We start from the raw sequence: 11,820 nt of genomic DNA on the forward strand, positions 1-11,820 counted from the left end.
AAAATAAGCATATTATCAAATGTAGTCTGATATAAATACTGGTTTTAAAGGAAAGTCTCTACATAGAGTTGTAGATGAGAAAGCGTCTGCATTCCTTGTGTATGTTTTTATGTCTGCACATACACGTGTGCTTCCATATAGTATATATTTCCCCAAAGGGATTTCCATTTATTTGTTGCAAACAAATGAATCATTTTGTTTGTCATTCCCCTCATCCCATTATTTTCAAGCTAGGGAAAGGATTTCTCCCCCATGAATCATTCAAACTATCTTTTTATGCCTGAGAAGGTTCCTGCTATCTTTGAAGCAGCCTGATTTGAGACAAAGTGACAGGCCTACTTTTTGTGTGTCTTTTAAAATTCTTGGTAGCTAATGTCTAGAAGCAAAAACTGTGTATGTAGGCATTGCAGCCTGATTCTCCCAAAGGAAAATCCTAATCACCAATTTCAAAAGCATGAACTTTGCTAATGAGCAACACTGCAATCTGCAGCCATTGTGTTTTCTTTAAAGCAGAGTCCTTACAACTCAAAAGTACAAAGACTCAATCGCCATGCCCTGAAGACTCTTCAGGTTATTGCTCAGAGGTTAATCCAGGGGGGTTGCGGTGGGGGGACTATTTTCACCTTAATTGGTTGGAGGACAAGCTGTAGATATAAAAGAGTATTTCACAGCCCACTAATGAGCAGCTTATTCAATAAATGCTCACATTGAAAACACTTTATATACATGATGAGGAATGTATAAAGTGGAATAGTGCTTAATTCCCATAAAATCTTTCTCGTCTTATTTGCTTGCTCTATTTTTTTTTTTTTCAGTTCCTATCTGCTGCTTCAATGAAAAGAAAGAACTTCTAGGTGAAAGTACCGAAACACTCAACCTGGGTGTATTTTTATTAAACATTTCAGGCTGAATCGCCAACGCTGATGCTGGCAAAGTAGTCACAGCAGAACAAGGGATGGGTGCGGGGTTTAGGTGCTTCATCTTTTCAATACCTTTTTATTACTATTGTTACAAAGCTTTGGGGAGCAGGTATGGTTTGATTGCTTGTGTAACCAGCTTTTGTTATATTTCTTTATATTTAAAAAAGCGGCTGGGAAACTCACTATCAATGCTTAGAATGGTAGCATCTCAGGTTCAGAAAACAGAGTTCTATGCAAAATGTTTAACTGAAGATAGTTTATTGGCAAGATGGTTTACGGGATGTGGACAGGGATGTGGACAGGGTTAACGGACCCACAAAGGATGAGGGAGCACCCAGGACTATCACTGGGGCTGTTACTACCCGAGGTCTGAAAGGCAAGGGCGGAAGACAGTGTTGTGCACTGGGACAGCTGGAGCTATCGAGGGAGTTACGGTCCGACCCAGAGGAAGACACAACCACTGCTGGGACCTAACCGGGGATGCAGGCAAGAAGGACCTCCGTCTCCCTCTTCCCCACTGTCCACCCCCTGGCAGCGCTTCCCATTGAGTAAACCCCAAGAGAAGCCAGAGGTGGGGTGCCCAGGTGCTCTGTCAGTAAGGCTTAGCTCCCTCCTGAGTACTCAGATCAGATAGAGGGACAGAGACTAGTTGGGGTGGAAGAGGGCAAACAGAAAAACCAAACAGACCCTTAAAGGCCCGCAGACCTACCTGGTGGTTCTCAGACCTGTGCAGGTGGCAGAACACGTGGAGATCAGCTCACTCCTTCAGTCCAACCAAGTTTGACTGCACCCCTACCACACGCGAGGCCCGGCTAGAAGCAGGTAAATTCAGAGATGCATAATACATCATTTCTTGTCTCGGAGGAGCCTGTAGCTAAGCCAGGACAGACTAGTAAGGAGATCGTTTCAATGTAACACGGCTTGTACTAACCAATGTGTGTGTGTGTGGGCATCCACTGCAGCATTGTAATAGCAGGAAATCCAAAGTAAACTAATTATCCATCAATTAGAGATTGGTTAAATAAATAACCAGACATCAATTCAGTGGAATGCTATGTCATTGCATATTTAAAAGGAAGATCTTTATGTCGTACTATAGTGTGCTCACTTGCCGGAAGCCGGTCCATCGCCGACTCCGTCCACACCTTTGGGGACCCCTGGACCCGCTGGGATTGGACCCTAGCACTCACTGAGATATATTATTTTGAAAAAGCAGAGGCTGAATGTTGTACAACATGCTAACATTTGTATAAAAGAGAAAGGCAGGGAGGGAGAACAAAAGGAAGAAAGAATAAGATCTGTGCATACATATATGTTTGCCGGTATATAGTCCCCCCTTCAGAGGAGTCATGAGAAGGAGTTATTGCTTGTCTCTGTGGAAGGGAAATGTGTGGCCGGGGGGGCAGGGTTAAAAGAAGGCATTTTTGTGGTCTAGTTCCCATGGTGATTATACATTCAGCTCAGGGCCTACTTCCTATTCAGCATAACCTCCATTAAGAGGCAAGAGACAAAAGAAATAAAGCTGAAGCCCTTCAGTGAGTCCAGACGGGGGTCAAGGCTGCCAGCATCACAGCCAGACACGGGGAGCTACTGACACTGTCACATTATGCATAACTCGCTCCCTCCTCACTGGGGGGCCCATTGTAGGAAAAGTGAATCAGGAAAGCTGTATGAAGCATGCAGAGAGTTTTTGCTCCAATTCATTTGCAGTTCCCTTTATGACCTTATTAGTTATGGCTAGATGAACAATTCTGAATTTCTCTTCCTATTTCAATTTGTATAAGAACCTCTGTGACGTGCGTGTGTGTGTGTGTGTGTGTGTACTCACGCGAGTTTGAATGCATGATTGTGAGGCTGTGAGACACGATGATCAATAAATAGAAAGTGTACTCCTTCCACACTTTTTCTTTTAATTCAACTTTTTATTTAGAAACAACTGTAGACTCACATGCATTTGTTAGACATGATACAGAAAGGTCTCATATACTCTCCATCTATTTTGCCCCAATGGTACATCTTGCATAACTAGGAAATTGACATAATCCACTGACCTTCATAGCTCATCAGTTTTACATGCGTTCATTTGTGTGTTTAATTCTATGAAATTTTATCACGTGACCATTACCATATTCAAGGTAGAGAATAATTCCATCACCCCAGGGGTCTCTCATGCAACCCTTTAATAGCCATACCCACCTCTGTCTTGTCCCTCTCCTCCTCCCCTGCCCATGTCAGTACTTGGCAATCACTAATTTCTTTTCCATCTCGGTAATTTTGTCATTTCAAGAATTTTATATAAATGGAATTATAGTATACAATCTTTCAAGATTGGCATAATTCTCTTGAGGCCCATCCATGTTGCATTTATTGAGAGTTCATTCCTTTTTGGTGCTGAGTAATATTCCATAGTATGGATGTACCACTGTTTAACCACTTACCTTTTTTAAAAAATATTTTTATTGATTTCAGAGAAAGGAAGGGAGAGGGAGAGAGAGAAACATCAATGATGAGAATCATCCATCGGCTGTCTCCTGCACGTCTGCTGCTGGGGATCAAGCCTGCAACCAGGCATGTGCCCTAACCTGGAATCCAACGGTGATCTTCTGGTTCATGGGTGAGCACTCAACCACTGAGCCACAACAGCCAGGCTATCTTTTTAAGGACATTTGAATTGTTTCCAGTTTTGAGCTATCATGAATAAAGCTGCTATTACTATTCATATAGGTGTTCTCATCTCTCTGGGATAGATGCCCAAGGGTATAATTGCTGGATTGTATATTAAGCACATATTTAATTTTTTTCAGAACCTGTCAAACAATTTTCCACAGTGACTGTACCACTCTGGAATTTTACATTCCCACTAGCAGTGTATGAGAGATCTTGTCTCTCTGCATCCTCACCAACATATGGTGCTATTGGTATTTTTTCCTTGAGCCATTCTGTCACATGTGGTGATACCCTAGGATTTTAATTTGCATTTCTCTAATGGTGTTGGGCATCTTTTCATGTGCTTATTTCTTCAGTGAAATTCCTGTCCATGTCTTTTGCCCATTTTGTAATTTGATTGCTTGTTTTTAACTGTTTTGAGAGGTTTTTTTAAAAAATATATTCTAGACAGAAGTCATTTGTTATATGTGCCTTACAAGTATTTTCTCCAAATCTGTAGCTCGTCTTTTTTAAAAAAATTAAATTTAGCCCTGTCTGCTGTGGCTCCGTTGGTTTGAGTGACATCCCGTGCACTGGAAGTTTGCAGGTTCCATTTCTAGTCAGGGCACATGCCTGGGTTGTGGGTTTGATCCCTGGTTGGAGTGCATTTGGGAGGCAACCAATCTATGTTTCTCTCTCACATCAACATTTCTCTCTCTCTCTCTCTCTCTCTTTCTCTCTCTCTCTGAAATTAATAAAAAAAAAATTTATTGGGGTGACATTCATTAATAAAATTACGTGTTTCAAGCGTACAATTCCATAATACATCATTTATATATTGCATTGTGCGCTCACCACCCAAAGTCTGGTCTCCTTCCTTCACTATATATTTTACCCCCTTTACCCACTTTGACCTCCCTCCACCCCTCTTGTAGTTTGTCTTTTCATCCTCTAACAGCGTCTTTCACAGAACAAGTTTTTCAAAAATTTTTATGAAGTCCAGTTTATCATTTTTTCTTTTATGGATTATGCTTTTGGGGTCAAATCTAAAAGACTCTTTTTCCAGCCCCACAGTCACAGATTTTATCCTGTGTTTTCTAAAAGTTGTAGTTTTATAACTTCTACTTAAGACCGTAGAACTCATTTTGAATTAATTTCTATAAAAGGTGTGAGGTTTAGGTTGAAGTTCATGTTTTGGAGGGAGGGGGCCTGGGAATATCCAATCGCTCCAGCACCATTTGTGGAAAAGGCTATCATTTGACCATTGACTTACTGTTGCATCTTTGCCAAAAATTAGTGGGGCAGATATATGTGGATCTATTTCTAGTTTGAGATAATCACAAAAGATGCAGATGGAAATGACAAAGCTTCAAGAAATTAGAGAGATGCTAATAAATATGAAAGGCATAGAAAGTAATTTAGGACAAGGATAGCAGCTATTCCTGAATAAAAACCCACTGAGTAGAATGCCAGAGACGTATTCAAAGAGAATTTTCCTAAAATGAAGGAAGAGGTGAATCTGGGTTCTGGCCGGGTAGTTTAGATGGGTAGAGCATCGTCCCAATACACCGAGGGTACATGCAAGAAGCAGCCAGTGAACACATAAATAAATGGAACAACAAATCTCTCTCTCTCTTCCTCTCTCTCAAGTCAATAAATAAAAAATTTAAAGTGAATTTGCAGGTTGAAAGAACATAGTGTTCCTTGAAATTTTGAGAAAAAGCACCTGACACAAAAATTACTCAAACTTCAAGAATAAAATAATTGTTTAAGTATTTCAAACAGATAAAGCAAGTCATATTTAAGGTTGGTAAAAAAAAAATGTGGTTAGCTTCAGACTTCTCAAAATAAATATTCAAGAAAAATAGTGGAGCTTTGTTTATAAAATTCTGGGAAAATGAAAATGCTACTTAAGAATATTCAACCCAGATAAAATATTATTCAAATATAAAAAAGGCAAAGGTAGACTTTGTCAAACATGAAAATGTTAAAGGAATATAACATCCATGATGTAACTTTCAGAACAACAAAAATAGCAATAACTGTTTGACAATGACATTAAGTCAATTAAAAGATGAATCAATATAAAGAACTCAGTAATAGAAAAGTCATATAAAAGGATTGGGGATAAACATGGATCCATTTAAATAGTATGACCAGTAACAAACAATTACGGGAATGATGGTTACAGAACAGAGTATGAATGGGATAAGTTTGAGTAATGCAAATATAATAATATAACAAAAACCAGAAGATGAAAGAGTGAGGTTAGAGGAAATGTGAGATTTCAAAGATATTTATCTTTCAAAGCTGGGAGTTAGGAGCTATTGTTTAGATTGAAACATGTGTTTTAAAATCTTTAGAGAGGCCCGGCGGGAGTGATTCTGTGGTTGAGCGTTGACCTATGAACCAGGAGGTCATGTCTCGATTCCCGATTCCCTGTTGGGGCACATGCCCAGGTTGCAGGCTCGATCTGAGTGTGGGGAGTGCAGGAGGCAGCCAGCCGATCAATGATTCTCTCTCATCATTGATGTTTCTCTCTCTCTCCCTTTCTTTCTCTTTGAAATCAATAAAAAATATCGAGAATTTTTAAGAAGTAATATTTCAATCTAAACAATAGCTCTTGACCTCTAACGAATGAAGTAGCTTTGGTGAAACAATATCTTTTGTGGTAAGGAAGTATTTGAAGTTCAACAATTCCTTTAATTTCACTTTAATTTCTTTTTTCTTGTGTTAAATTAAAAACTGATTGATAATAATACTATCAAATCAGTTTTAATCCTAGTACAATTTTATAACTATTAAATGTACTGCTGATTTATACTAACACTGATTAACACATATTTAAAACTTTGTAGGAGTCTAGTTCCTGGGATATTAAAATGGGGTAATTGTGAAACCTGAAAAGTCAGTGTTCATGCTACCAGCACCTATAGGTAGAAACGAGAATTGAATCTTAATGGGTGCTTTATTCAGATGGCCAGTGATATAAGAAGATGGCAGGTTATGTACCCATCCTACATCTCAAGTCGGCCTTTTTTTTTTTTTTTGAGAGAAACACCAATGATGAGAGAGAATGATTGATCGGCTGCCTCCTACTGGGAATTGAGCCTGCAACCCAAGCATGTGCCCTGACCTGCAATAGAACCGTGACCTCCTGGTTTATGCATGGGTTGAAGCTCAACCACTGAGCCACACCAGCCAGGTTCAAGTCTGCCCCCCCCCCCCTTTTTTTTTTATAAGGAGAAGAAAATGTAGGTAAAGAGTTTGAAATTCAGGGGAAAAGGTTAGTCAGATAAAAGCTGCAGTCAGGTGATTTTCTGAGCATCCCTTCATCTGCTGACAGTGACCTGGGCTGCCGGAAAGTCTCTTCCTGGAGCACAATGGCTTGGATACCATCTTGATTGTGTCCAGTCCTCCTGGGCACAAGGGTCAAATTGCTTCCAGGTTTCCTGGAGTCCTGGGGATAGGCCGTCATACATTTTAGTTCCTGGAACAATAGCTTTTTACACGCATTAATTATCAAGCCTATTAACTACATAATTAAGCTAAATATTTTCAAGTTCTTGAGTTCCTCATGACTTTGAAGAGAGTTTAATGATGGTACTGTTTACAAATGCAGGGGCAGGGTTTAAACCAACAAGGGGGATTACTGCATTGCAGAACTAGTGACAGCTAAGACCTGTATCCACATAGTCTCAAAGGTAGAAGAGGAAGGAAAGGCCACTAGAACACAGAGAGGGCAGCTGCATGAGGAAGGCTGGGACCTATGTGGAGAAATGCATCAACCCCCAAAGAGAAATCTGAGGGATAAGTGTACTCACCTCACTTCTCCAGGCTTCTGAGTCCTGCGGTGACTTTTACTGGCTAAACCCAGCTAGGAACCGATTGAATCAAGCAATCTATGCAGGTCACCGTCCTGCAGCACAGGATAGAATGACAAAGGGTGAGGAGTGGCTATAGCCCAGCCCCTCGTGATTTTAATGCCCCTAGTATTTCTGTAGAATAGAATGAAATAATTTAGTTCTTAAGTAGGCCTTTGTTCACATGTTAATCGCTCTTTCTGCTCAGCTCCTTTTGTTCTCATGAATGTAGTCATAAGTTGCTGATGTGGTGTCTATTTGTCAAGCAGGAGGAGATAACTTCAGGGTCACATGGAGAATTTATGAGTTTGTTTTGCAGAAAGAAAGAATGTCTTCAAGGTTTCTGTGACTAGCTGCTGTCTCCCAGGACTCTGATGTGAAAAAAGTGTTATCTATGACTAAAGAAACACAGACTTCTCTCTGAGCTCCCTGGGACCGCCCCTCTCCTACTCCCTAGCTGCATAAATTCTCCCTACTTTTGTTTTTTTGAGAGAGCTGGATTTGAGAGATCTTGTTCTCCTGTCATCCTCTTGCCTCAGCCAGATCCAATAAACCTTTCTCTGACTCCAAGTACCAGTGTCCCCATGTTTTGGCCTACTAGGGCATCGGGCACATGAACCCAAATTTTGGGAGGTGATTCTGCAGCATGGGCACAAAAGGAAGATATCCAGATACTTTTTTAATAAACACAGAATCTATTGTATCTTCCCATTCTTTTAAAGAGTATTGATTGCATATTCAATCAGTATAGCTATCCATCCATCCATCATCCATCCATCCATCCATCCAATCCACCTTTCTAGCCATATACATGCATAGGAAGATATCTGGAATGTTACCATAATGGTAATGGTGATGCTTTTTGGATGATGAGATTTGATGTATTTTTTTTAAATTGAGATATAATTTATATAATTTATATGGTTTTTAGTGTAGTCATAAGGTTATACAACCATCACCAATATCTAACTTATGAAAATTTTCATTACCCCTAAAGAAACTCCATATCCATTTAGCAGTCATTCTCCTTTTCTCCCTGCCCCAGCCCGTAGCAACCACTAATCTACTGTCTCTATGAATTTCCTATTCCGAACATTTCATATAAATGGAACATATACTATTTGGCCTTTTGTGACTGGCTTTTCTCATAGCATAATGTTTTTAAAATTCATCCAGGCTGTAACATGTATCAATACTTCATTCCTTTTTGTTGAGAATAATATTCCATTGTACAGATATACCACATTTTGTTTATTCATTAATTAATGCACACTTTTAGGCTATTATGAGTAGTGGTATTATAAACACTTGTGTATAATTTTTGTGGGGACATATGTTTTCATTTCTAGGGTATATACCTAGGAATGGCATTGCGAGTCAAATGATAAGGAGCTGCCAAACTTGTCCACAGCAGTTACACCATTTACAGTCCCATTAGCAATGGTACGGGCTGAAATTTCTCCACATTCTCGTCAACATTGTTACTGTCTGTCTTTTTCATTATACCATCTTAGTGTGTATGAAACAGAAGCTTATGCCAGAACTGGTTGGGTTCAGTGGATAGAGCGTCGGCCTGCGGACTCAAGGGTCCCAGGTTCGATTCCGGTCAAGGGCGTGTACCTTGGTTGCGGGCACATCCCCAGTGCGGGGCATGCAGGAGGCGGCTGATCAGTGTTTCTCTCTCATCGATGTTTCTAACTTTCTATCCCTCTCACTTCCTCTCTGTAGAAAATCAATAAAACATATTTAAAAAAAGAAAAAGAAACAGAAGCTTAGCATTAGCTTTGATTTGCATTTTTCTGATGGCTATGATGTTGAGCATCTTTTTGTGTGTTTATTGGCCATTTGTATTCTTTTTTGGAGGAATATCTATTTAAATCCTGTGTCCAATATTTGGTAAAAGTTTTATTGAGATATAATTCACATGCTATATAACTCACCCACTTAAAGTATATCATTCAGGAGCTTTCAGTATATTAATAAAGTTGTGCCACCATCATCACTAATTTCAGAACACTTAAATCACTTCAAAAAAGAAACCCTATACCCAGTAACTGTCAACCTTTAATCCTCCCATTTTCCCCAACCCTAGACAACCATTAATCTGCTATAGATTTGCCTATTCTATTTTATAAATGGAATTATAAAAGATGTGATCTTTCATATATCATTGAATATACTGCTTTCTCTCACTTAAAATAATGTTTGTAAGGTTCATCCATGTCGTTGCATGTAGAAGTCCTTCATTGTATTACTAATATTCTGTTGTATGGACATACCAAATTTTACTTGTCCATTCATCAGCTGATGAACATGTGGGTTGTTTCCAACTTGTTATTAGTATACAGATGGACACATGCTTTTATTTCTCTCAGGTAAACCTTGGAGTGGAATTGGTGGGTTAAATCATAACGATGTTTAACTTTTTTTGAAATATGTTTTTATTGGTTTTAAAGAGAAAGGAAGGAAGGGAGAGGGGGAGAGAGCAAGAGAGAGAAACATCCATGTAAGAGAGAAACATTGATCAGCTGCCTCCTGCATGCCCGTACTGGGGACTGAGCCCGAACCTCGGGCATGTGCCCTGACTGGGAATCAAACCAGTGACCTTTTGATGCATGGCACTGTGCTCAACCAACTGAGCCACACTGGCCAGGGCTATGTTTAAGTTTTTGAGGAACTACGAAGACTATTTTTAAAAGTGGCTATACCATTTTACATCCCCCGCCAAACACACACACCCCAGCAGTACATGAGGGTTCTATATTGCCACCAATTGTTGATATTCTCTCTCTCTTTTTAAGCCATCTTAATGGAGGTAAAATGGTATCTCATTGGGATTTTAATTTTGACTTTGACTTGAGGATGAAATCCAGGTTCCGGGTTGGAATGTTTGGGCGAATGGAGATATCAGTGGCTGTTTTGCATTGGATATTATAGGAAGAGACTTAGGAGGGAGGTGGTGAATTGCATTTTGGACAAGTTGATATTGAGGCGACAATGGGATATTCAGATGCAGTTGTCTAGTAATTGAATGGTTAAGTGGGCATGGAGCCCAAGAGAAAGGGCTGGTTGGGTAGGCAGGGAAGTCCTCAGGTGGAAATGGAAACCCTCAGGAAGTGTGCAGTAGAAGAAGCCCAGATCCAGAACCCCCAGGAGACCAACCTTTATGGCAAATTAGTGTGGTGTTTCAGAGCACCGTGCTTTCGAGCCAGGCAGCCTGTTCTCAGCATTGTGACCTAAGGCAAGTTATTTATCTTAGTTTCCACATCTGTAAGATGAGCATAACAATAACACAGCTAGAACAGTGCATGCTATTTTTCGTTTCTTTAAAAGATCTACGAATAAAAAGCTGCCCAAGAAGGCAAAGAAGGAGGAGAAGCTCTAAGATATTATGAGAAAAGAAAATTTCAGCGATCATGTCAAATTCTGCCAATACAACTATAAGATAAGGTCTGTGAAATGTCCATTTTTCAGCAATTAGTGGTCTCACCAAGTGCAGGCTCTATGCAATGAAATGACTGTAAAGGGTTGAAGAGTAATTAGGGGTGGACACTGATACATCCTTCCCTGCCCTGATGAGCCGGGCTCTCCCAGTAGATGCTTCCTTTCATGACAGTCAGTTACGGATCTGATCCCACTTTTTCCAATCAGTTTCAGCCACCAATGGGATATGTTGCACCAGGTTACCATTTTATTTTATTTTTGAGAGGAAGGGAGAGGGATAAAGAGATAGAAACATCACTGATGAGAGAGAAATAGGATTGACTGCCTCCTGCATGCCCCCCACGGGGGATGTGCCCTGACCGGAATCGAACCAGTGACCTCTTGGTTCATGGGTGATGCTCAACCACTGAGTCACACGGCTGGGCACCAGGTTACCTTTAAAAACAAACAAACAAACAAACAAAAAATATATATATATATATATAGTTACTGATTTTTTATGGAGAGAGGAAGGGAGAGGGAGATGGAAAAACATCAATATGAGAGCGAAACACAGATTGGCTGCCTCGTACACGCCCCCTACCTGGGATGGAGCCCACAACCAGGGCATGTGCCCAGACCCGGTGATCCAACCGGGGGCCTTGAAAGGGCATCAGATGACGTTCAACCGACTGAGGCCCAGCGGCCGGGGCACGCCAGGCTACCGTCACCTCCTCCACGTCTGGGCCTGCACCCTCAGGGCCTAGGCTTAGGCGACTGGAGTGACTGATGACGCAGGGCTCCTAGACTCCCTGTAGCCTATTATCTGGAGTGGACGCTCAGCGCCAGGCCCAGGGAGAAAGAGCCCTTCCGCGAGGAGTGTCATTCCCATCGTGGCCACAAGGTGGTGCCCTCGCTCTCCTCTGGGACCTGCCCCCGTTCGACCCCGCCCCCGCCCCGACCTCGGA

The sequence above is a fragment of the Myotis yumanensis genome, unplaced genomic scaffold (genome assembly GCF_028538775.1).
Source record: "Myotis yumanensis isolate MYYU_CA2020_CCGP unplaced genomic scaffold, mMyoYum1.0.hap1 SCAF_9, whole genome shotgun sequence".
Taxonomy (NCBI): domain Eukaryota; kingdom Metazoa; phylum Chordata; class Mammalia; order Chiroptera; family Vespertilionidae; genus Myotis; species Myotis yumanensis.